The following is a 21,305-nucleotide window of genomic DNA, read 5'->3' as shown; positions in this document are numbered from 1 at the left end:
GCATTGCCTGTGTACAATCTTTAGAGTGTCCAATGCCATTTTTCAGTTATTACTGGCTTTCAGCCCCAATTTTCTCCTTTTTCATTCAGGATGAAACTGGTCCACAGAGCAGTAGAGTGATTTTCCCATGGTCTTCCTAGTGACAACTGGTTGGAGCAATGTTCGCTCTCTAGCTAGCATCTAGACATAGAGTAGGAAGCATCAACCAAGTATGTGCCCTGGCTTGAGAATCTGCCCTATAGAAGTACACAATATTACATTATATACTTACAAAGATCTCACTTTCCAACTTGGGCCTGGAAGAGTGGCTCCCGCAAAGAAGCGTGGTGAGAAGAAAAAGGGCCCTTCTGCCATCAATGAAGTAGTGACCGGAGAATACACCAACATCATTCACAAGTGCATCCATGGAGTGGGCTTCAAGAAGAATCCCCCTCAGGCATTCAGAGAGATCTGGAAATTTGCCATGAAGGAGATGGGAACTCCAGATGTGTGCATTGATACTAGGTTCAACAGACCTGTCTGGGCCAAAGGAATAAGGAATGTCCTGTACAGTATCTATGTGCAGTTGTCCAGAAAACGAAATGAAGATGAAGATCCTCATTAAGTTGTATACTTTGGTTGCCTGTGTACCTGCTACCACTTTCAAAAATCTACAGACAGTCAACGTGGATGAGAACTAACCACTGATTGTCAGATATATCCAATATATCTAAAATTGCCAAAAAAAAAAAAAAAAAGCTGCTCTGAAGAGGAGAGCCATGGGCCACATGTCTTCATTCCTTCAGTCTGCATGGTTGATTCTGGTCTTGTCTGGTTTACAAAACAGCTTCATTTATTAACAGAAGGGCATAGGGCTGAGAATGGGCCCTCTGGGAGAAGGTGATTTGAAAGACATAGGTCCTGAAGACCCCAGCCAAGAAACCTAAGGTGTCAGACCAGACACTTGTCAAAGCAGGAAATGAGACTTGTGTCAGGAGTGAGAGGGAGGCTGGGGTATCAATGAGTACATCTTGTCCTATATGGGGGAGTTCTGTAGCAGCCCAGGGGCAGAGAGCTGATTCACCAGACAACAGACACAGTAGCAGTGACCAGCTACATGACTGCTCTCAGAGAGGAGTTGGTATTGGGCTGTGCCTCTAAATTATGTACCACACTGCTGCATTGATTCAGGTAAGGCAGGGTAGGGCCGGACTTTTAAGCTGAAGGCCTTGTGGGTTGCTGGGGAAAGCAGGAGCTGACAGCTGCAGTCTCACTTTTGGTACAGACACGGCTTAGATATATTCTTTGCTTGACTCGAAGCTATTGTGTTGGCAAAGACCCTGTCCCAGTCTTTGGTCTCCTCTATTACTGGAACTAAGCATGATGCCAGGCACATGGGAGGTGTTCAGTAAATCACTGCAGAATTTAGGAATAAACATGTAGAGCTGGGGAATGTGTGTTTTGGGGTGGGGGAAGGTGGACACATTGTCCTAAGAAAAGTATAACTCTAGGATTTGAAATCTTACCCTCTTCAACCTGAGACCTCAGGTAATCGTAGACAGGATTCATGAACACACTTCCAGGGCAAACACGCTTCATGTTGATGCAGAGTATCTGGGACTTGAAAGAAACAACTCCTTATCTGAAGGATAATTTAGCAATTATGAGCTGAGGCCTAACAGAAGGTTACCTAACATGTCTGTGTCTGCTTCCTCATCTGTAAAACAAGGGGCTAATACCTGTTCATGGGGTAACTGAGAAGTTGGTGAGATGACATGTGAGAAATTAGCAGTCCACAGCACAGCTTGATAAATGTTTGTTGAATGGCAAATGCCATTCTGGTGACTAAAGTTCACCATGGCTCAGTTCTGCTTTCTGCCTTGACTCATCCTCCTCGTTGTCTGCCAAAAATCATTCTGTGCCCAACCTGGTTCCTTCTCAAACTAAGAGGTCCATTCACAACACTAGCTGGCATCAGGTAGGAAGCCACCCTTGGTCATCTCCTGCTCATCCTTGGGGGACAGACAGTGATGGACGGGCAGACTCTGAAAGTGGAGCTGAGTCCTGAGCACTGAGCATGTGATCCATCATTGAAGCCACTTCAAGAGGAGAGGAAAGTAGTCAGTAGTGTCACCTACTGACTGGCACTGCTGGTAGCAGGGGGGGTCTTATTTTAGCAATGCCTCTGAGCTCGTGCAAGTATCATTGGAAAGCAGGATTAGGTTTGCTAAATATATAATTAAATAAGATGAAATATCAGACAGAAGGCACAGATGAAGGTTATGGAGTTATAAAGTAATAGATTGGGAAAAGCCATGATGGTTTCTTTATATATTGCCTAAGACAAATAAGCACAAAGCAGCAAATTTCAACTGTAGAGAGCACGTGTAGAAACTCGCAGGGAGAACCATTAGTGGGTTGAAGGCTGGGATGCATCACTGAAGAGAGAAAAAGAGGAGAATCTGCATTTATTGGCTGCATGGTCTGAGCCAGGCCCTTCCCATGTACACTGTAGTCCTACATGGGAGAGATTACTATCTCTATTTTAGTGAAATGGAAACTAATGCTCAGGTTTGTTAAGTAACTCGCACACACCCATGATGTTTGTGAGTGTCAGAGCTGGGCCTTGTATGTCCAAAGGGCATTGTTCTACAGAATCACACTGTCCAATAGCCCTTCTGGTTTATAAAGAAACTTTTAATGTAAATCTTGTCTAATTATTTCGGCAAAGATCAGAGAAGAAGGACTTCAGGGTGAACCTTTTACTTAAAGAGGGTGTTGGGAACACTCATCAAATTTCCATTGTAGTCCACCACTCTGTTTTTGGCATGTTCCCATAATGGCCTAGTTGCCCAAACCATGGCTCTATTGACAGGTGTATTCTCCTTTATTTCTCTAAAGTATGAGGCTCTACCAACCCCATCTCTGTTCTTGTTTGGCTCTACCTGTCATCAGCCATAAACTAATCTTGTACTCCCAGCTTTTCCCCCTGTTAAAAGCTCCCAGCTCCAATACAACTTCCAACATGGAAGCCAGAGTGATCTTCTCGAATTCTGGATCTACTAATGTCCCAACTTTGCCCTCACATTTAGAAGGGTTATCTCTTGCCACCACATTTTATCCAGTTCTGTGGTCTGGCATTCAATTTATCCGTTTTTTTTTTTTTTGCTGTCCCAGATAAAGATTTGCTTAACCAAAGGTCATAAAAGTAATTTACTCCTATCTATCTTCTAAGAGTTATACAGTTATAGTTTTACATATAGGTCTGTACAAATTTTAAGTTTTTTTTATATATTTATTTTTAGATGTTACATCATTTGATTTATACACTAAATTTACTCTCTTTTCTATTAACATTTCCATTACATACTGCAGTTTTATAGAGAATACATTGATTTGTATGTATTTATTTGTAACCATTAGCCATTCTAAACTCAAGATTTTAGTTTGTTTTTTTTTCAGGGTTAAGAAATGGAAAATAATGATTAATAATTTTTAAATCTCCCTTTTTGAATAGTTATATTGCTTTTTACTTTATTTTACTGACTTAAACACCCCAAAAAATGTTAAATAATTAAACATCCCAAATAATGTTAAATAATAATAGGTGATAGTGGACATCTGTATCTTGTTCTTGAATTTAGTGGTAATGAACCTGGTGTTTGTTCGAAATTGACTTCAGACATTCTTTACCATGTCAAAACTATTGCTCTATTCCTTCTCTACTATTTCTAGTTGAATCCAGACGGTATAGTAAATTTGTTGTTATCTGTTTTTTGCTCTGTTAATCACTTAATAAAATGATGTAATGCAGTTATCAACATTTTCAGTATTGAACCATCCTTGCATTTCTGGAATGAATCCTGCTTAGTCATAGTGCATTATTCTTTTAAGATACTTCTGGTTTGGAACTGCTGCCATTACATTTATGATACTTGCACAAATGATATTGCCCCACATCAATATATGACAAATTCCCTTTCTTGGACCAAGCCAAACTACATTTAAAAAGTAGGTAAACAAGGAAAGGCCTAGATGAGGTTTCAGGATCTAATTTTTACTTATTTGAGAGAACCTGATAATTGTTCATGTGACAAAGTGCTTATATCACAGTTTCTCATTTTAAGGTCCTGCCCTATTTTGGCAAAGCATTGAAAGGAAGTACTAAAGCATCACAGGGCAGTCTCAGTAAAATAAAACTACAATAATACAGTAGTTATACAAACTACAATAATACAGTAGTTATACGGTAGTTATACAATAATACAGCAGTTATACAATAATACAGTAGTTATACAACCAAGAAAACTACAATAATACAGTAGTTATACAACCAATAATACAGTAGTTAAGTGTTTATGGTATGCCATATGATACCAGACACTTTACATATATTAGTTCTCCTCCTCCTTTTTGGCAGACAACTTATTGGAATATTAATTAGTGTTTTCAATATGATAGAAGGTTGGAAAAAATGTGTATGGAATATATGTTCTTTTTCCCTGTGGGCATTATTAGAGGCTTTTGTGTTGCAGCCCTGCAAAGAGAAGACATCTTAAAAAAAAACGCCCTTGTCTACTCCCACTCTTAGGCCTTTGTTTGAAGAATGTATTGAGATACTGAGGGAAGCTGGCCTATGAAGTGGAGGAGGAAGCAGAACTGGCCCTACATGTGCACACACGAACCCTGCCTTCTACTGAGATTGCAAGGTAAGTGAAGGTTATCATCCTAGAGCCTAGGGTGGGGGAGCATGCTGTGGCAGGTCCCACCAGTGCCAGGAACTCACACAGCACCTGAGGAGTGCCAGGGTCTTTGATGGGGTGGTCCATGGTGCCATGAAATTGACCACTGAGAGGCAAAGCCTTAGGACATTTGCAAAAAAAAGCCTTAGCCTGATGGCAGAGCTCTCTGTTTGTTTGTGAACGGAAACATTTTCATTTTACATCTCAGTGAATAGCTGTGGATTTAAAAATAGAGTATATAGTTCCATTTTTCAGGTGCCATGGAAGTATCCTGGGTCTTTGTATGCAGCCTGGAAAGGAGGTGAATGTTCCCTCCCACTCTATCTTACAAAAGTTGCACCTCAGTGTTAGGGAGCAAATTCCTATCTTCTAGCTATACAATTCTCATGCTAACCTTAGAAAGTTTTTAATCATTATCCCATTTTTAGATAAGAAAATGAATACCCCAAGAGACTAAGTAACTGGTCTGAGTAACTGGATGTTATCTCAAGTTAACCTCCTTTCTCATGGCTGAACAATTATACTATGCTGCCTTACATTTAAAAAAAAAAAAAAAAAAAGCCATTCCTTATTAAGGGACTACTTTATGCAATGCACAGGGCTAGATGCTATATATATAATATATGTATATAAAATATCAAGGAAGTTCTTCCTATTAATCATTTCATCTTATGGTGAAGTAGAAGATGGAGAATTATTTGGTAGTTGTTAGGCCTAGTGTTTAGTCCCAGTTCTGCCACTAGCTTTGTACATTAGTTTCTTCATCTGTGACCTGAGATTAACAAAATTTGCCTTTTGATATTATCATGAATACTGAGTGAGGTATTAGAAATAGCAGGATCTTGTTAACTGTAAAAAGATGTGCACACATGCAATCTATACTGGTCGTCTCAACTAAGAGTCTGTCTTCAGCAGTTACTAAGATACTGAGGTATACATTACAACGCAGAGGGGACCAGGACACCAGGAGTTGGACACTAGCCTTGGAAACTGATTGTTTATATTTGTGTGTAGTCTTCTTGAAGCAGAGGTTAGGTCATACATAGCTCTTCTGGGTCTGGCAAAGTCAACTGGAAACCACTAATGGCCAGTCATCCTATAAGATTGCTTCTTTCCAGTCCTCTGCATTCAGGGAAGCCAAACAAACAAGAGGCACTTTCATCACCACTCCAAGGAATCTATCTTTGACAACTTCCAGACAGCAGACATACTGGAATATGTAGTCCATCCATAGAACCCAGAAGCTGATCTCCCAGTAGAGATCAAGCCATCTCAAGAAAAGTCCAAAAAGACTCCCTGAGCAGATGTCTGCCCTCAGGATAACATCGAGGCACGTGTTTGTGCTCTGAAGTCACCGCATGTTGTTGGCTACATGCAGAGTTGCTCAGGACAAGCTGTTTGTTAATCCAGGCTAGTAAATGAGGGGGTGTCTAATGTATTTGTTAAAGAGTCACCAAAGTCACCCTCATTGGGCCAAAGCTTGGCAGAACCCAGGAAGTAGCCAGATTATGCCAAAGGCAATAGGGATTTCAGGGAAAAAGTTCAAAGAAAATCACTGAGATTTAACAATAGATTTCTTTTTCCATCAATATTGGGAAAGTGTACCTGGTAAAGAAGGCATCAGGGGACCCAATAAGCACCATGAGGTTACAGACACATCTCTTCCTCTTTGCTTATTCTGTACTCCAAGACTTAACAGTGCCTTGTATATACTTGGTACTCAACTAAATGTTAGTTGGCAATTGAGTGAATGAGAATTTGGGCAGTAAGTGGGATGGTCCCAGTTGCTGTATGTAAATCTTTGTACAACTTAACAGTTGCTTGCTTATGGAGAAATAAATTTTGCACTAACCCCCAATTTTTTTCTCATGAGGAATCACAATGCCAGATACAAAGAAGAAACAGATTTAGGTTATTCTAGACTCAAGGGTTCTGGCTTCCAGTTTCAGCCTTAGAGCTATTCTGAATCTTCACCTGTCTACTTGCATGACATAGAGAAATCATGTAAAGTCAGTTTTCTTATCTGAAAATTTAAAGTGGTATTTCTTACCTCATGAGGCTTTTTTTTTTCATAATTCCATGAAAAAATGTGTATGCTCTGCCAGTACAGTTTCTGTAGGGTTGCAATTAGGAATAAGAGAAACATGCTTTGGCATCAGAATGTGTTCAGATCCTGGGTCTACCACATAGAAGCTGACTGTTCTTAGGCTAGTCACTTAAATTCTCTCAGTCTCCTATTCTACATCCCCAATAAAAGGATAGTAATAATATCCACTCCACTGAGTTGAGGGGATAATGATTGCAAAGTGTTTATACTGTCCAGAATATAGTAAGTGCTTATTATTATTAGAAGGAGGAAGCAATTTCTCATTTGGATATCAAATTTTGATAAGATAAAGATGCTTACTATTCCTTAAAGATTTTTCTTCTTTTAAAAAATAAAATTTTAAGAACATAGTGAATCCACAACATTGAGTTTCACTATACAATTTTAAAGTCAGCATTTCAATTTTTGCATTACTTTCCTCTTGCTTCTTTTGGAATGGAACCACCAAAAACATGAAAAGACTTTTTAAACTGGATAACAACTTCTGCTCTTTCCCAGGTCTTCGGGATATAATTCAATTTCATGATGCAATTAAGAAAGAAGTCTAAACCAAGGGACACTTACCACACTGCAGCAACATGTGTCTATTTATCTAATGTGTCTATTTATCTAGCGTGATTTCAGAGAGAATTTTTAGGTCATCCAGGGTTTCTGTGCCTGTAGTTTTTCATCTCTCGAAAGGGGATTCCTGACTCATAGTGTGGGGTGAGGCTGAAAATGCATGGTATATATGGAAATGCTTTCTAACTGGAAGGTGACTAAGGACACAGGTACTATGGTGTGGTCCTCAGAGCAAATCCTTTGTGCTTCTTTTTCTTTTTTATTATACTTCAAGTTAAGTTCTGGGGTACATGTGCAGAACATCCAGTTTTTGTTACATACGTATGCATGTATCATGGTGGTTTGCTGTAACCATCAACCCGTCATCTACATTAGGTATTTCTCCAAATGCTATCCCTCCCCTTGCCCCCCACCCCCTGACAGGCCCCAGTGTGTGATGTTCCACTCCCTGTGTCCATGTGTTCTCATTGTTCAACTAACTCCCACTTCTGAGTGAGAATATGCAGTGTTTGGTTTTCTTTTCTTGTGTTAGTTTAGTGAGAATGATGGTTTCCAGCTTCATCCATGTCCCTGGAAAGGACATGAACTCATTATTTTTTATGGCTGCATAGTATTCCATGGTGTATATGTGCCACATTTTCTTTATCCAGTCTATCATTGATGGGCATTTGGGTTGGTTCCTAGTCTTTGCTATTGTGAATAGTGCTGCAGTAAACATACGTGTGCATGTGTCTTTATAGTAGGATGATTTATAATCCTTTGGGTATATACCCAGTAATGGGATGGCTGGGTCAAATAGTATTTCTAGTTCTAGATCCTTGAGGAATCGCCACACTGTCTTCCACAATGGTTGAACTAATTTACACTCCCACCTTTTGGGTCCCTCGTGGTTGAAACACCTTGTAAGCATCCTCCTCTTCAGGTGTCAGGAAGCTTATAATTTCTTTTTCTGCCCTGATCTCTGCCCCTCTGAAATTGCAGCATTTTCATGATCTTCTTCCTTTCACAACTGCCATCTTCTTGTTCTGTTACCAAGAGGCTGCTCATAGAAATTTTGAAAGTCAAAATTCTCAGTTACATACTCCTGCTGCTTTGTAAACTTAACAACTGACTGATGGCATCCCATAGGAAAGACTGCTCTTGCAGGAAACTGGCTCAACAATCTCCTCTCATCATTTTTTCTCTTGTTTACTATGAAGACCTAGGGAGTTTGAATGAATCCCCTGTTTAGGGCTTGGGGAGGACAGCCCGGCTGGAGGGCCCACAATTAGAGCCGGTTTCTGTCTTGGGCACACAGGGCTCAAAACCCAGCGGATTCATCAAGCCAGGCTCCCTAGAGGCAAGCCTAGGTCCAAATACCTGGTTGTCTGTGTTGTACTCTCTTGTTTTCCCAAATGCCGCTCTATGTCTAACTTTATTCTCAGAATATTGTGAGACAGGAATAATTTCCTGTTTCTCCAAATTAGAAACTCAAGGCGCAGAGAGGTTCAGTAACCTCTCTGAAATCACACAGGTAAGTAAGTGACAGAGCTGAAATTCAAATGCAAATCTGCCTGACACCTAACCCCACATTCTTTTCCCCAATAACAAAGGACCTTCAGACAGTGAGAATTAAGATAAATTTACAGGCTGAATCCCAAAAATATTTTGCCTTGATAGTAAATAAATTTTCCAAATGAAAACAAAGTATTAGTGAATAATAATATCTTAAAGAATTTTTCTTAAAGAATTTTGAATGCTGGGAATGTTGGTGATAGCATTAACAAAAATCAGCAGTTGCATCAGCTGGGCAGTTTTCGTCCTGAATATTCTAGTCTTAAACAGCCAGAGGTTATTTCTGATTACATCAGCAGCCAGGCAGATCCAGTTTAGGAATCTCGAAACCACATATGTGACTCACATGTCATTGTTATAACAGTAGGAAACACGTTAACTCTGCTTTAACAAGCGTTCATTGAAAAGTCGGGTTTCCAGAAACCAGTTTCTCGGTGTACTTGGAGCACATAATCTAAGCCTTTTTCCTGATGACAGTGTCCTTGCGTGAGGCTGTACATTATGTGACCTGACCGCTTAACAAGACAATATCTGCTTTTACAAACTCCGTGTCCTAGCACATTCCATTGAACTTATAGCAGGTGACTAACGAGTATTTCACCACCATGATATTTTGAGTTGCAAGCTGTAGGGACTATCATTTGACTGAACAATATATTAAAAATGTTTGCAAACATTGTAATAACAAACAAAATATTTCTGTTGAAGTCATAGAAAAGAGTTCCTTTGGTCTAGCTCAGAACTGTCAATAATACTGGTCTGTTACAGACATTTTTGAATGATGGAAGATGGCACTTACGGTTTTCCAAATACATGAAGTTGATTCTTTTTTTAAGCTGTATATGCTTAAAATGAGAATTTTTTCATAGTTGGATGACCAATGTGGGGTCTCAAATACTTATCCTCTGGTGTTGGCATGGAAGTTGAAGACCCAAAGCATAGTCTAGAAAATGGAAACTGCAGGGGACAGAAATTACTACACTTAGATTCAGCCAAACTTGGTTTCCACGTCATGTCCTGCTTCTCTCCTGGCTACGTGATCTAGGAAAAGTCACTGACCTTCTCTGTACCTTAGCTTTCGTGGGAAAATAGTGATACTTTATAGGAGAATGTGTGAGGATTAAAATAAGATGATAGGTGGAAGGTTCCCAGTACATACTAAGTGTTCGAAAATATAGTCTCATTCATTTGTTTGTCTCCATGGGAGCAGTGGACAACCAGATAAACAGAGAAACAAGTTCTGAAGGCAAGAGACGAAGGCTGATAGAGAATGTGGAAGAGGAAATTTGGTAGAGCCTGAGTTACTGAAGGGGAAAGAGGAAGGACCCAGGAGCCCAGTCTTACTGAGTGCCAGAGATTAGAAGGGATGTCAGAGGAAACAGGATAAACTCTTTTAAACAGACATGAGAGTCCAACTTGTGTGAGCTGGTTTGACTTAAGAGTGATGTTCCCTGGGGTTTTCTCTTGCCTGCCCTTTTGGAACATATGCTTTTCTTTACTCCAGGGAGTAAACAAAGCGAGAGAGAAAATAAACAGAACCTAATGCTTGGCCATTAAAAGTCAGATAAAATTGAAATGGCAATGTCTGGAGATTTCCTTGCCGTGTTATAGGTTCCTGGGCATAAAATGATGGAGCACCAGGGGTCTTGTACTTATTATTAGAAAATTAAATGAAAGCACACCCACAAAGATAAAGACCTGATTTGATAGTCCTATAGATTTTGGATTGTTTACTGTAAAGGGAAGTAAGAGCAGCTTTATTTGAGTTTGGATTTGTGTTTGCAGAGGAGTTTTATGTGGGTGATTTTGCATATAATCCCTACCTTCCAAGAGATGCCATCATCTGCAGAACGGGAGACGTGCTCCAGACTTGCTCATCAAAATCCTTATCATCTTTTGGGAGGTGATTTGACTAGTCTTGATGGACAGCTGGATAGAAAATTCTAGTGGAGGGGATGTGACCAAGCTCATATGCCGACAGAGGCTCAGCAAACAAGACTTTGCAGCAGCCTCTATAAAGTGGCTTCAAGAATTTATTTGAACAGTGTCCATCGAAACGTGAATGTATACCAAACAGCCAGTGTGGACTTTTAGACTGGATTATATCTCCGCATTGGGGTGTGGCATGAGGCAGAACCTTCCCAGTCCCACCCTGCCCCAGGGTTTATTAAAAGATTGTTGACTGTTTCTTACTATACAGATACCAAGTTATGTTAGAAGTACATCAAGTCTGGGCCAATAAAACCTATTGTTTGGGGATGACACAAGTGAATGAGTGGACGATGCTCTGGCCAGATCCTTTTTACATTTCTGTGTATCCCTTCCCTGGCTTCTGGGTGCCTTTGTGTCTAACAGGCAGTGCCCCTGGACTACTAGAGCCACTTTGCCCAGGAGCTCAGAGAGCTGGAACTACCCGAGTTTGCAACCTGCTGGAGTGGCCCATGCCAGTGATGCAGTGATGGACTGTAATAAAGAATATCAACCCTCAGCCTCCTTGCTTCGAGTCTGAATGAACTCTAAGGTGTAAAACTTCCTCTCTATAGACTCCCTGTGGGATCAGACTGAGGCTGCACACTGACTGAGATTGTACCTGGCTCGATGTCTTCCCCTTTCCTTTCCTGCTTCCTGAGCTCCTCTGCTAGGCTGTCCTGGGAACTCTCCCCTAATAAATCACTTGCACCTGAATTATCATCTCGAGGGCTTCTCAGGAAACTGACCAAAGGCAGTGCATTAATCCAGATGCTTCATATTGGTGTGTGTGTGTGCAACTTAATTATTGTGAGCCTCCTTTCATGCCATGAAGGGGGCTTGTTGGATAAGGAGACCTTAGTTCTCTCTGAAGGGATAAAGTTGATGCTTTCCATCCCCATGAGGGGAGCAACGTGGGGATCCCTAGGATGGGTTGCATCCTGTCAATGTTAAGAACAGCCACAGCCTTGCTAGGTGCTATGAAGAAGATGGTGCTTTAACTCATCATGAATCAAGGGAGAGGGAGAGAGTGTGGGAGCCGGCAGCCTGCTGTTGCTTAGGGTTGGGGAATGCAAAGTGTCCTGCCACCTCTATAGCAGCTACTGTTTCAAGCCTTGGCAGGTGGAGGTGGTTACAAGTGGCCACCTTCATGAATGTGGAGAATACACACATTTTCCCTGAGAGGGACATGACATTCTGCTATTTTTCAAGAGATGGCTATCAATTCAATATTCTTTTAGACCACATTAGCACACATTTCTAATAACCCAAAAAATATGATGCAGGCTTATTAGGCTGGGCTGCCTCCAGGGATTGGAGACTCACCATCAATGGAAACATCCAAACAGGGATGGGATGGGAGGGGCTCTTGTGAGCCACCTTGTAGCTGGGATTCCAACATCAACTGAGTGAGAGGGAATAACCTAGGTGATCCTTTCACCTGCCAGGAATCAGCAATTCCATAACTAAGGAGAGCAGGAGCATGGCAGGGACATTGTGGCATTTGCTACTTTTCCCCACAGGGGCATATTCATCATCATTTACCACACAAGTCCCTGCTAAAGAGTGACAGGGATTTAAGCTGGATAAGACAAAGGTTCTGAATTCTACAACTCAGCAGGCAGGCAGAAGAAAACAACTCCCTCTTTCATCAGGAGCTGGGGTTTCATCAGTTGCCTGGTCTACCCAGCTTTTATTGCACAGGGTTGGGGATCATTGGAGGTTTGGGACACATCACAGGCAGGCTTGGCCCTGCCACGTCTTCACTCCAGGCAGACATCTATTACCCCATCTTCCCCTCCAGTCCTTGCAACAACACTCAATTACGTGACACTCTGAGCTCCACTACCACTTGCCTCACCTGGCTCTATCCTGCAGGCTTGCCTGCTGTGTTATTCCTGTAGGATACACAAATTTTATTTTGGTGCTGCTGCTCCCATGTGAGGCTGAGTTTGAGCTCCATCGATGATGAAGAAAGGGTAACAAACAAACACATGTGGAGAAAGTGAGAAGAATGGACAGTGGAGCCAGGTGAAACCAGCCACCTCAACTTTTTTAACTTCCTGAGTTTGACTGGGTCTTTGACTGACTAAAGCCAATTTGGGCCCAGATCTTATTCATGAAACTTAAATTTCAAATATATGACATGTTTCCTCTTCAATGCAAATACTTACTCTAGGCTCTGAGCTGGGGTATCCAGGGTCTCCTCATGACATGGTGGCTGGAACTCATCCCTTTTCTTGGAAATTGTCAAAAGAGCTGAAAATTCTGGAAGGAGCAAGAGGCAGAAAATAAATCTATCTGTGCCTACTTTGGAGTAGAATGACAAGGATAGTCCTCCTCTGAGGGAAGCCATGGGATTTGGGATGCTCAAAGCTAACTGTGGACAGAAGTTACCAAATGGAGCAGAGGAGAATAATCAACAGTTTCATGGAAACCTCTTAGCTGTAAACCCCTTATTTGCACAAGTCAGGGTGGTTATGGAAAAGGGGAGCAGATCTGTGCCCTTACCTACCCTTCTAGATAATGCAGCCTGGAGAAGAGAGGGTTAAATGGTGTGTGGAGGACTTGAGCTACTCTCCCTCTCCAGTCACCCGAAATCCCACTGGGATACTCTAATCTCCTTGGAACACGCTGCATTATCTGTACTTTCAGCACAGCTCACGTTTCAAATGGCAGGCTGCAGAGCAATCTGATTGTTTTATAGGCCCAGCCAAGAGAGGAGCTCCAGTTCCTTTCTCCTGGCCAGGTGCCCTCTTTGAGGGAGAAGACCTGCGGTGTATAGAGACTAGCCAAATGCTTAAAGATTTCAGAAACTTCAAAGGCAGGGGAGGAGCCAGAAACCATAAAAAGGAAAATGATAAACATGCGGCTTAAAGACGGGCTGAGTTAAAATCCCTGAGAAATTACTCCAAGCAGTGAGAGGCTGATTCTCAGAGGCCCGTGGCAACGTTCCATGGTGTTACACAATGTTCCAAGAGGCAATTATTAGCTTTGTTTTAGTTGTGATTAACACAGTTAACAACTCGTAGAGGTGGAAAGACAATGGAAATGAGGGAGATGAGCACACAGAAAGGGGTCCCTGCTCCAGCCCAGCACTCTCCGATGAATAAGGGGAGTTCATCTCATCTTCAGGGTCTCTAGGAGGTCTTCACCCATTTTGAAAATTCAGTTTTGGAACTATTTCATAAGGAGAAACACAATTTTTTTTTTAAACAGCCCAAAGCCCTTGCTGTTGAATAGCAAAAGGAAATCTGCCTTATTAAGGCACTCATCACTTCCTGTGGGCAAAGCTTTGCCATGGGGCTCAACATCATTAAGGTCATATCTGCACAAAGACCAGGAGAGAGTCAGAGTGATCAGCTGGAATGTTTAGGTCCAAAATATTGGAAGAGTTCAGCCTGATTCTCATGGGGGACTTAAATAGCTCAAGTAGGAAAAAAAAATCAGTGGATTTAAATCAGTGCAAAACTCTATGTGAGCATTTACCACGTTCCTAACACTTTTCTAGGGATGTATTTTGTTCCAGCAGACAAGACAAAGATTCCCTTTTCTCATGAAGGTCACATTCTAGAAGGAGATACAGACACAAAATAAAAGCCACAGTGATACATCATAGTTTAACGTGGACAGTGCTATGGAAAAGAAGAAAGCTAAGTATGGGAAGGAGTGTTAGGAGTGCCAAGGGCTACGTGGGGAGGCAGGAAGCACAACAAAATGGGTGGAGATGTTGGGCTCCATCAAGACTGGGAGATCCAAGCAAGGCATGGAGGAGGTGATGAGGTCAGCCCAGAGGTTTCTAGGGGGCATCCAGGAAGAGTGAGGGACAGTATGCCTCAAAGGGGCAAGTCAGGAATGTGCTGTGTGTCAAAAGAACAACAAGAAATCCAGCGTGGTCAAGGTGAAATGAGTACTGAGGCAAGAGGATGGAGGCTCAGAGAAACAAGGGGTTGAAGGGAGGGCCTGAAAAGTCTTAGAGACATTGTGAAGATATTGCCAGAGTAAAATATTGCAAACACTATATCTCAATGCTCTAGGAGACTTGAATAGCTTAGACAGAAAAATAAAAAATATTTACATATATACAGAAAAAAATCATGTCATTCTTCAAGAAGCTCACAGACAACTGGGAAAGATAGATAAGTAAACAGAGAATAATAATCTTACATGTGATAAGCAGATACTACAAAAGACAAAAGCTTTGACTTGGGAGCAAAGGGGACGATTTGTGTTCCTGTTTGGGGGAACCAGGGAAGATTTCCCAGAGGACACCTGAGCCTATTTGTTAAGTTGAAAACAGTAAATTTGTTAGGCATTTTACCCTACAGATTTGCCCATAAAGACACGTATACTCCAAGGATGTATGTTATTTGTCCCAGTTACCCTGCACCTAAAGTACTACTCCAGTTTACCTCCTACTAGAGCAATTGCCTTCCCGTGTTCAGACCCAGTTTGAGCTGTGTTTGGGATTGTTTTCCTCCACAACGGAGCTTCTTAGAAAACTCCGAGCTTGCCTTCTCCTGATGTTACTGGCTGCCCTCTATAGGAGTGTCTCCCAACTGGGGACTCTCCTTCAGTGAAAATCTGGACTGTGAACATTGTAAAGATGGCCCAGTGCAAATGCATTTCCCATGCTGGTCAGTCTTACAGCAGAACAAGGAAGACTTATAATCAAACAGAAAATATGTGGGTAATTTAACTAGAGATTCACTGGAAACTTAAGGTGTTCAAGGTGAACAACTGGAATGTTGAAATGTATCCTTCCTGGTAGACTACAAAGTTTGCAAAGTTTGGTTTCAGGCAGCCCTGGGTACATATGCAGGTTCAATCACTTGCTAGCTGTCTGATAATGGCCCTGTTTTCCTTCTCCGTTACATGAGATCATAATACTTGTCTTTCCGAGCTCCCAGGGCTGTTCTGAGGATCATGAGAGTATGTGGTAAGCTGTAAAACACTATACCTGTGTTGAATGTTTTCCTTTTCAAGGTGACTTTAAAAAAAACTTCACTAGTTTATTTAGTCAATATGACACACTTCTGCAATCTTTTGAATCCATGGAATTTTCATATTAGAAATTACAAATATTAGAGAGATTCTTATTTAAAGCCCTCATGTTACAAATGAGCAAACAGGCCCAGAGAGGGAGTATGATTTATTTAAGATTGCACAGCAAATTAGAGATAAAGCGGGACCTGGGTTCCCTGACTCATCTTTCCGTGTTCTTTCAAATAAATTACAGTATATAATGGAAGATCATGTGAAGGAAGATTCTTCCTGCTTCTGACTGAGTCAGAGAGACAGGAAGTATCATTTCCTTCTGGGGTTCTTCCACTGGAAGCACATTGCATTTCCTTCTACAGCAAACACTTTCACTAGTTTTAAAGGCATTCTTTTTTGATAAAAAACTCTTAATCCAGCACTTACATAAAACTGCTTTAATTCTTCCAGTAACCCAGTAGGTTATTAGTAATCCCATTTTGCAGATGAGGAAACTGAGCCTCTGAAAGCTGAAATTACTGACTCAAGGTCACATCTAGGAGGCAGCAAAGGTGGAGCCCACCTTTGAAGGCATTGTGCCACTATGTCTTTCCACCACACCAAAACCGTATATGCTACTTTATCTTTTAGCCTCTGGCAGAACTTAGATGTCTGCATTAGAAAGGAGCTAATTAAAGCAGCTGAAAGAGTGAAATCTATCTTTATGAATCAACCTAGTAAGTAGAATTAAAATCGCAAATTAGACTTAGAGGATAACCTGATTTTTAAATTTTTTTACAAGATTGCAAAAAAATATATAATGTTTTCCATATACACAATGACTTTTATCCAAAGCAGTTTCACAAATGTGATAGAGATGAATCATAGGTAGGATTTATGAGTGAGTCTAACATTTAGCAATGTGGGATGCCCTAGTAGAGACAGTGTCTGTGTAATAACAGGAGCACTGAAATCAGAACTGCTTTTATCAGAGATGCTTGGCAGATAAGATAGATTCATTATTATTGTAAATATAAGAAAGTATAAAAAATGAATAAAACTCGCCCAAGCCTAGATAGCTAGAAGCAATTATTCATGTTATTTTTGGATGTTTCTTCCTTCTCCTTGAACATTGCCTTTTAAAAACTTTGGCTGGGATTAGACTGTATGTGAATTTGCACTTGATGTTATTAGTATTATTTACTATGATATATAACATGCTTCAAAAAGATAATATTTAATGGATGAATCACATTCCATTACTGAAAATAAAAAATATGTATTAAAGAAACACCCCCAAAGGGGAGAAAAACAATGACAAAAACCAAATGCAGAAAAAAAAAATGGTGAGGTGAGTTGCAGGCTTTAAAGCAAAAGATAAAGTCTTTACAAGAGAAGACGGAATAGACTCTTGTTTCAATGATACTCTGGCCTCCCTAGTTCTTGTTAACATTCCTGAGCCAACATTTTGGTTGACTCTTTCAAACTGGCTGTGTGTGCTTGTGCAGGGATTGGCCAGCCTTTTCTGTAAAGTGCCAGAGACTGAATCATTTCGGTTTGAGGCAATACAGGTTCTGTAGCAACTACCCAAATTTGCCATTGTATCCTGAAAGCGGCTATAGACAATATATCAACCAATGAGTGTGGCTGTGTTCCTACAAAACTTTATTGACAAAAACAGACAGTGGATGGAATTTGGTTCTCCCTTGGGCATTCGTATATCAGTCTTTGCCTGGGCCTGGCTCTGTGCTAAACTTGTGTATAGATACAGAAAAGAAGGAAGTGTTTTGTCTCTGCCCTCAAGTAACTGGGAGAGATTAGAAAAGGCATCATTGCAATGTAGCATATGAAAAGCAATAAATAAGATGCACACCAAGTGCTGTGAGATCAAAGAGAAGGAAGCAAGCCGATCTCCTCTGGGCAATAAGGAAGGCCTCACAAATCAAGGGATCTAGCCTGAGTTGCAGAAACTGAGTAGGCGTTTATCTACATGCGCCTGTCCAGTTGGCTGTGTGTTGGGTTTCTTCTCCTATAAGGTTTGGGGGTATCTCCATGAAAATTCCCAAGTCCTGGGCTTCGCCGAGACCAGTAAAATTTTCTAAGAGACTGGTGGGCACTTTCCAGAGCAAACTTTACTAAACCATTGGCCTGGATGATTTTTTATCCTTGTTTGATCAAGGTATGAAAACAGCGAAGCCGGCGCGTCTTTGAAGTCCTTCTGTGTTGTGTTTATTTGGTGTGTGTATACATGTTATACAAGGTACTAAGGATGAAATCACAGGGTGTTGTTACAAATTCCACCCCCAGCTATGGGGCAACTGCATTATGGCATCCAGTCAATCCCATAATGAGTGCCTACTGTGTGCAAAAGATGGTTTTCTGTCCAAAATAATGATCAATCCTCCATTTCCAGCACCACCCCACCAGCAGCAGCAGGACAATTGTCAAAGGGACAAAGGGTCCCGAAATGTTTGCTTCAGAGGGAGCAAAGAGAATGAGGAAGTGGAAAGAAGAGGTATTTGTTTTGGGGTGTGTTAACTGTTTCTCTTTTAGCAGGAATTTAGCTGAGGTGAGGATTAATGATTCCATTTCTATTCTTGTTAAGAGTAACCAAGCTCTCCAGAGATTCTAGAAACAACTGTGCTATCTAAATACACAGTATTTTTCACATACTTTCACGTTAATCTCCCAGCTCTGTCTAAATCAGCTGCTAAGAAAAACTTAAAACAATTCCAATAGATTTCCTTTAGAGAGTGGTAAGTGAAAGAGTTGAAGTTGGGGAAATGTGGCAGAATGCTAGAAATTTTTCTACTTAGGTCTTGGATCCAGAAAATTTAAAAAATTTAAATATCATTAAAAGGTGATTAAAATTTAAAAATTAATGTTTAAGTCTTCTGCCTTGAAAATTATGAATTAGGGAGAGTACTTTTTAAGTAAATAAATACTAGATATATAAGGAGAAGTTAAGAGAAAGACATTGAGAAGTAGAGCAGATAATGATAAGGAGAAGAGCTAAGGCATGGGAGCAAAGAGAGCAGGATTGGAATCCATAAAAAATAAAAATACAAATTAGAGTATTAGGGGAAGAGGTAAAGTTTAAGGAGAAAAAAATCAAAAATCAACTCTCGGTAAAAACAGAAGAGTCAGGCTGGGCGCAGTAGCTCACACCTGTAATCCCAGCACTTTGGGACGCTGAGGCAGGTGGATTGCCTGAGGTCAGGAGTTCAAGACCAGCCTGGTCAACATGGTGAAACCCGATCTCTACTAAAAATACAAAAAGTTAGCTGGGCGTGGTGGCTCATGCCTGTAGTCCCAGCTACTTAGGAGGCTAACACATGAGAATCACTTGAACCTGGGAGGTGGGGGTTTCAGTGAGCCAACATCGTCCACTACACTCCAACCTGGATGACAGAGTGAGACTCCATCTCAAATAGAAAAAAGAGAGAGAGAAGAGTCAGACGGGAGAGAAAAGGAAGTCAGTTATTAAAAAGTTCAGAAGAAATTACCATCTGGAATCTTCATGAGCAGAATGAAGGCCCACTGTTTTCAGCTCTTCAAGTTCTCATTCTTAAAGCTTCAGAGTCTCTGATGTAAATGGGAACTACCACTGCAGCCCCATGGGGAGCGTTTATTCTAGGTGGCTATGGCAATACCCACAACAATCATTTCAGAGGCTGAATGCAACCAAACCTAGGACCAGCTGTCCCCTGTTGACTGGAGATGGACCTTGTACTGTGGGTTATTGATTATCAGCTCAACATTCTGCATGTGCCTCCCATGAACAAGACTCTGAAGCCTGAGATTTATGTTAGACTAAAAGGTGGGCATTTTAAAGCATTTTACGGCAAAGAGAAGAGTCTCCCTTTGTGTCAAGAAATAAGCCACACCAAAGAGCTAAGGAAAACGCATCTGAATTAACACGTATTTATTGAGCAGCTACAGTGTGCAAATCACTGCATTTATCTCTTCATACACACGTCATCTCATCTACTCTTCTAAACAATCCTGTGAAATAGTTATTATTGTCTTCATCTCTTTGGTGATGAGACTAAAGCTCGGTGAACTTATATGTGATCTGTCCAAGGATCTATACCTATTAAGTAGTGGGAATGGGTTGGTGCCCAACACCAAAATCCAAGCACATTCTTCCATCCCTTCAGCTCCTCTAATTGTATAATCCTACTACTAATCCACTAGGAGAGAGGCTTTGGCTCTAGGGCCCACTAAACAAGAGTTTATCGGGGGAAACTTGGCAATGTCTAGAGACATTTTTGTTTGTCACCTGACTGGGGTATGCTACTGACGTCTAGTGGATAGAGGCCAGGAATGCTACTAAACATCAATGCACAGAAAAGTCCCCACAACAAAGAACTATCCGGCCCCAAAGGTCAGTCATCCTGAGGTTGAGAAGCTCTACATAAGACGGAAGTCCCTGGCCAGAGTTGCTCTCCTAAAAGATCCATCTGTTACAGGGCTACTCAGATATATCCAGAATACACAAACTTTAATACTTTAAGTGCCTTGGAGGCTCTTGGGCTGGGGGGCGGGGGGAAGTGGGAAAGTCAGCTTTTCTGTTCTGTTTGTTGCCTAAATACAAGGCTTTTGGCTTTGCAACTTTCAATCCGTTTTTTTTTTTTAAATGCAGTGTATTAGGAAGAAATAGAAAATGCTGACTAAGATCATGGGGAAACTTTTCTTTGCCACTTCTTTAGGCCTCTTCATCTTCTGCCTAAAACCCTACAGCAGTGACTTGATTGTTTTCCCGTTTCCATCCTTGCTTCCCTTAAATCTACTTGCCGCCATCATCTTCCCAAAATACAGGTAAAGTCATGCCACTGCTAAACTCGCTAGGACTCCTATTGCCTCAGAATCAAGAACGTTTATTCTTCCTAGCCTGGCACTCAGAGCACCTATGATCCTGATGCAGTCTGACTCTCTCAAATTTAATTTCTCACATCTCTCCTTTCTGAACATTTCTTATAATCCAACCAAGCTGTAACACTTGCTTTTATGGGTTGGTGGTGGACAGGGTCCTAACCTGTGTTTTCCTGTCTCTGTCATGTTGCTAAAGCAATTCCTTTTTCTTGGAATGCCTTTTCATTGGTTCATTCATGGCCAAATCCTATCTCAAGTTGGAAGTCAGGTAGCGTGATGCCTCCAGCTTTGTTCTTTTGGCTTAGGATTGACTTGGCAATGCGGACTCTTATCTCAAAATAATAAGAGCTGTCTATGACAAACTCACAGCCAATATCATACTGAATGGACAAAAACTGGAAGCATTCCCTTCGAAAACGGGCACAAGACAGGGATGCCCTCTCTCACCACTCCTATTCAACATAGTGTTGGAAGTTCTGGCCAGGGCAATCAGGCAGGAGAAGGAAATAAAGGGCATTCAGTTAGGAAAAGAGGAAGTCAAA

The 21,305-nt window shown here is 41.1% G+C and overlaps 1 pseudogene; it reads left to right on the top strand.

Annotated features, from left to right (window-relative positions):
* Positions 1-211: 211 nt before the first annotated feature.
* On the top strand, positions 212-680 carry LOC100582801 (annotated as a pseudogene).
* The last annotated feature ends 20,625 nt before the right edge of the window (positions 681-21,305 follow it).

The sequence above is a fragment of the Nomascus leucogenys genome, chromosome 1a (assembly GCF_006542625.1).
Source record: "Nomascus leucogenys isolate Asia chromosome 1a, Asia_NLE_v1, whole genome shotgun sequence".
Taxonomy (NCBI): domain Eukaryota; kingdom Metazoa; phylum Chordata; class Mammalia; order Primates; family Hylobatidae; genus Nomascus; species Nomascus leucogenys.
This window is presented reverse-complemented; position numbering and strand designations above follow the sequence as displayed.